This window comes from Arachis hypogaea, chromosome 10 (genome assembly GCF_003086295.3).
Source record: "Arachis hypogaea cultivar Tifrunner chromosome 10, arahy.Tifrunner.gnm2.J5K5, whole genome shotgun sequence".
NCBI lineage: Eukaryota > Viridiplantae > Streptophyta > Magnoliopsida > Fabales > Fabaceae > Arachis > Arachis hypogaea.
Window position 1 is genome coordinate 24,091,409 of NC_092045.1, and position 5,743 is coordinate 24,097,151.

The following is a 5,743-nucleotide window of genomic DNA, read 5'->3' on the forward strand; positions in this document are numbered from 1 at the left end:
TTTTTGAATTTGTTCTTGAGTGTTCTTCTTGGTATTCAAGTTGTTCTTGTTTCTTTTCTTGTTTTGATCTTAAAATTTTTAAGTTTGGTGTCTTTTGGTGTTTTTCTTTTTAAATTTCGAAAAAGCTAGTGTCTTTGATCTAAAATTTTTAAGTTTGGTGTCTTTTAGTTGTTTTTCTCTTTCCTCATTAATTCGAAAAAAATAAAAAATTTCTTCTTTTTATCTTTATTCAACATTTTCGAAAATCTTGCTTTCTTCTTTTATCTTGATTTAAAAATTTTCAAGTTTAGTATTTTCTTGTTAGAAAAGTTTAAATTTTGATTTCAAATCTTATCTTTTCAAATCTTTTTCAAATCTTTATCTTATCTTTGGTTAATCTTTTCTTTTAAAATTTCAAATCATTATCTTATCTTATCTTCATTTCAAATTCAAAATCAAATCTTTTCAAAATTCAAAAACTTTTTAAATCTTCACCGTACCTTATCTTTTCAACTTGTTTTCAAATCTTTATCTTATCTTATTTCAATTTTAAAATTCAAAATCAAATCTTTTTCAAGTCTTTTCAATTCTTATCTTATATTGTTGACTTTTCCTTTCCAATTTTAATTTTCAAAATTTTTTAAATTAAATCTTTTTCAAATCTCCTATCTTATCTTAATTTCAAATCTTTCTTAATTAGTTACTTGTTTTCTCTTCCCTCTTTTTCAAAACTTCCTAACTAATTCCTCTCTCTTCTATTTTTGAAAACTTCTTACCTTTTTCTCTTTCTTCTTTTTTGAAAAGCACCTTTTAAATTTTCAAATCTTTTTACTTAATTAGCTTTTAATTTTCTTGTTTTTTGAATTTAATTAATAAATAAAAAATAAAAGCAAAAATATTTTAATTCTAGTTTCCCTTTTTACTTCTTAATATCCAAATTCTCCTACCTTTCTTCACCATGAACCCAAATGAGAATGAACAGTTCAGAAGAATTTTGGGGTCTTATACGGCCCCTACTCTTGATTTCTATGAGAGAAGTATCAATATACCCTCCATTGGAGCAAGTAATTTTGAGCTAAACCGTCAGTTCATTACTCTAGTGCAGTAAAACTGCCAGTACTCTAGACTTTCACAGGAAGAGCCTACTGAGTTCCTGGTAAATTTCTTACAAATTGCTAACATAGTACACACTGATGGAGTGGATCAAGATGTTTACAGACTGCTATTATTTCCCTTTGCAGTAAGAGACCAAGCGAAGAGCTGCTTAGATAACCAACCCAAATCTAGCTTGAAAACATAGAAGCAGCTAGTAGACAAGTTTTTGAAAGGAGAGACTTCCATGAAAGGAGAGGTTAAGGTAATATCTACTGAGTCTAACTCTCCAGAACAAAATGGCCCATTGACTCAGCAGCTACACACCCTTGCACAGCAATTGCTGGAATTGGAAGAGGCTTTGCGAGAAACTCGGACTTTCAACAGGAATGTGGAAGCACAGCTAAGTCAAACTAGGCAGCAATTATCTAAGCAGATAAAAGAAGAGTGTCAAGCTATTTGATGAGCGGATAATTTGTATACTTTTTGGCATTGTTTTTAGTATGTTTTTGATATGATATAGTTAGTTTTTGGTATATTTTTATTAGTTTTTAGTTAAAATTCACTTTTCTGGACTTTACTATGAGTTTGTGTGTTTTTCTGTGATTTCAGGTATTTTCTGGCTGAAATTGAGGGACCTGAGCAAAAATCTGATTCTGAGACCAAAAAGGACTGCAGATGCTGTTGGATTCTGACCTCCCTGCACTCGAAGTGGATTTTCTGGAGCTACAGAAGCCCAATTGGCGCGCTCTCAATGGCTTTGGAAAGTAGACATCCTGGGCTTTCCAGCAATATATGATAGTCCATACTTTGCCCAAGATTTGATGGCCCAAACCGGCGTTCAAAGTCACCTCAGGAAATCCCAGCGTTAAACGCTGGAACTGGCACCCAAATGGGAGTTAAACGCCCAAACTGGCACTAAAGCTGGCGTTTAACTCCAAGAAGAGTCTCTGCACGAAATTTGCTTCATTGCTCAGCCCAAGCACACACCAAGTGGGCCCGGAAGTGGATTTTTATGTCATTTACTCATTTCTGTACACCTTAGGTTACTAGTTTTCTATAAGTAGGACCTTTGACTATTGTATTAGAAATCTTTGGATCTTTAGGTCTTTGGATCTTTATATCTTTTGATCACTTTAGATCTTAGATCATTGGGGGGCTGGCCATTCGGCCATGCCTAGACCTTATGCTTATGTATTTTCAACGGTGGAGTTTCTACACACCATAGATTAAGGTGTGGAGCTCTGCTGTACCTCGAGTATTAATGCAATTACTATTGTTCTTCCATTCAATTCCGCTTGTTCTTGTTCTAAGATATCACTTGTTCTTCAACTTGATGAATGTGATGATCCGTGACACTCATCATCATTCTCACCCATGAACAAAGTGACTGACAACCACTCTTGTTCTACAAGCATAAGAGGCTCTAGTGAATATCTCTTGGATTCTTTAACCGGAATCTTCGTGGTATAGGCAGGACCTGATGGCGGCATTCAAGAGAATCCGGAAGGTCTAAACCTTGTCTGTGGTATTCTGAGTAGGATTCAATGACTGAATGACTGTGACGTGCTTCAAACCTGTAACTTACTGGGCGTTAGTGACAGACGCAAAAGAATCACTGGATTCTATTCCAGTAGGGGAGGGAACCACACCGGTGATTGGCAGCACTGTGACAGAGTGTGTGCATTAGCTTTCACTGCGAGGATGGGAGGTAGCTGCTGACAACAGTGAGACCCTACACGAGCTTGCCATGGAAAGGAGTAAGAAGGATTGGATGAAGACAGTAGGAAAGCAGAGAGACGGAAGGGAAGGCATCTTCATACGCTTATCTGAAGTTCCTACCAATGAATTACATAAGTATCACTATCTTTATCTTTTATGTTATTTTCGTTCATCACCATATACATTTGAGTTTGCCTGACTAAGATTTACAAGATGACCATAGCTTGCTTCAATACTAACAATCTCCGTGGGATCGACCCTTACTCGCGTAAGGTTTATTACTTGGACGACCCAGTGCACTTGCTGGTTAGTTGTGCGAAGTTGTGTAATGCCATGGTATTGAGCTACCAAGTTTTTGGGGTTCATGACCGGGGATTATGAGAGTTGTGAAAAAGTATAGTTCACAATTTCGCGCACCAAGTTTTTGGCGCCGTTGCCGGGGATTGTTCAAGTTTTGAGCAAGCTTTTGGTAACATCAGTGCCAAGATCCGGCAACAACATCATGTTTTTGGTGTTATTGCCCGGGATTGTTTAGGCTGGACAACTGACGGTTCATCTTGTTGCTTAGATTAGGTATTTTTTTTTCAGAGCTCTTAAGAATGAATTCTAGTGTTTCAAGGTGATGTTCTTATCATCACCAAAGCTGATTGATCTTCATCAATTTAGCTCTTGAATGCAATGTCCTGCTGAAGCTTGGCCGGCCATGTCTAATTTCTTTAGACTAAAGCTTTAGACTAACATTGCATGATTCCTGGAATTCTCATTAAGAATTTTGATACCTTTATTTTCTTTTTCTACATAGTTTTCGAAAAATCCAAAAAAATTTATAAAATCATAAAATCCAAAAATATTTCTTTTTTGAGTCTAGAGTCTCATCCTAAGTTTAGTGTCAATTGCATGTTTCTGTTCTTATTGCATTCATGCATGTGTCCTCATTGATCTTCAAGTTGTTCTTGATGATTTCCTTATTCTGATCTTTGAATTCTATTGACTTGAGTGTTTTGTGTGTCTCATATGCATTTTCGTTTTGTTAGTGTCAGTAGTATACAAACTGCTAAGTTTGGTGTCTTGCATGCATTGTCATTTGATTCTTGTTGCATTTTGGTTTGTCCTTATTATTAAAAATCCAAAAATATTTTTAATTTGTGTCTTTTCAAGTCAATAATACAGAGAATTGAAGATTCAGAACATACAGCAGAGGAATTGCACAGAAAAAGCTGGGCGTTCAAAACGCCCAGTGAAGAAGGACAGACTGGCGTTTAAACGCCAGCCAGGGTACCTGGTTGGGCGTTTAACGCCCAAAAGGGTAGCATTTTGGGCGTTAAACGCCAGAATGTATACCATTCTGGGCGTTTAACGCCAGGATGGCTAGGGGAGGAAGATTTTGTTTTCAAATCAGATTTTTTCTAAGTTTTCAAAATCTTTTCAAAATCAAATCTTTTTCAAGTCAATTTTCAATCAAATCTTTTTCAAAATCAATTTCTTTCCTTTTTCAAAAATACTTATTAACAATTAATGATTTGATTGAACATTTTTTGCCTTTTCTGTTGAGGAAGGTTTTATGTTTGATTCATATCTTTTCTTGTTAGGCAAGTCATTAATTTTTAAAATCATATCTTTTCAAATTGTTTTCAAATCATATCTTTTAAAATTGTTTTCAAATCATATCTTCTTAACCACATCTTTTTCAAAATAAGCTTTCAATCAAATCTTTTTGATTTCTAATTTCAAAATCTTTTTCAAAAATCACTTGATTTCTTTTCCATTTTCATTTTCGAAAATTAAGTGATGTTTTTCAAAAATGTTTTCAAATTTCCCACTTAATTTTCGAAAATCACTTCCCTCCTTCTCACATCCTTCAATTTATGGACTAACACTATCCCTTAAGGCAAAATTCGAACTCTATCTTCTTTGTTAAGTTCGAATTTTCCACTTCTGTCTTCTACTCTTCTTTTCCTCTGACACCTAAAGGAATCTCTATACTGTGACATAGAGGATTCCATATTTTCTTGTTCTCCTCTCTATCTTATGAGCAGGAGCAAGGACAAAGGCATTCTTGTTGAGGCTGATCCTGAACCTGAAAGGACCTTGAAGAGAAAGCTAAGAGAAGCCAAAGCACAACTCTCTTTAGAGCACCTGACCGAATTCTTCAAGGAAGAAGAACACATGGCAGCCGAAAACAACAACAATACCAACAATGCAAGGAAGGTGCTGGGTGACTTTACTGCACCTACTCCCGACTTCTATGGGAGAAGCATCTCTATCCCTGCCATTGGAGCAAACAACTTTGAGCTTAAGCCTCAATTGGTTTCTCTAATGCAACAGAATTGCAAGTTCCATGGACTTCCACTGGAAGATCCTCATCAGTTTTTAGCTGAGTTCTTGCAAATCTGTGACACAGTCAAGACTAATGGGGTTGACCCTGAGGTCTACAGACTGATGCTATTCCCTTTTGCTGTAAGAGACAGAGCTAGAACATGGTTGGACTCTCAACCTAAAGAAAGCCTGGACTCTTGGGAAAAGCTAGTCAATGCCTTCTTGGCAAAGTTCTTTCCACCTCAAAAATTGAGTAAGCTTAGAGTGGAAGTCCAAACCTTCAGACAGAAGGAAGGAGAATCCCTCTATGAAGCTTGGGAAAGATACAAACAATTGATCAGAAAGTGTCCCACTGATATGCTTTCTGAATGGAGCATCATAGGTATTTTCTATGATGGTCTCTCTGAACTGTCTAAGATGTCCTTGGATAGCTCTTCTGGAGGATCTCTTCATCTGAAGAAGACGCCTACTGAAGCTCAAGAACTGATTGAAATGGTTGCAAATAACCAATTCATGTACACTTCTGAAAGAAATCCTGTGAACAATGGGACTAGTCAGATGAAAGGAGTTCTTGAGATTGACACTCTGAATGCCATATTGGCTCAGAATAAAATATTGACTCAACAAGTCAATA

General features: G+C 36.1%; 1 non-coding gene across 1 annotated transcript; it reads right to left on the minus strand.

The window, feature by feature from the left end:
* Positions 1-5,364: 5,364 nt before the first annotated feature.
* LOC112718921 (small nucleolar RNA R71) lies at positions 5,365-5,472 on the minus strand. The gene has a single exon (XR_003161247.1). It is a non-coding gene; the product is annotated as a small nucleolar RNA R71 (small nucleolar RNA).
* Positions 5,473-5,743: the final 271 nt, after the last annotated feature.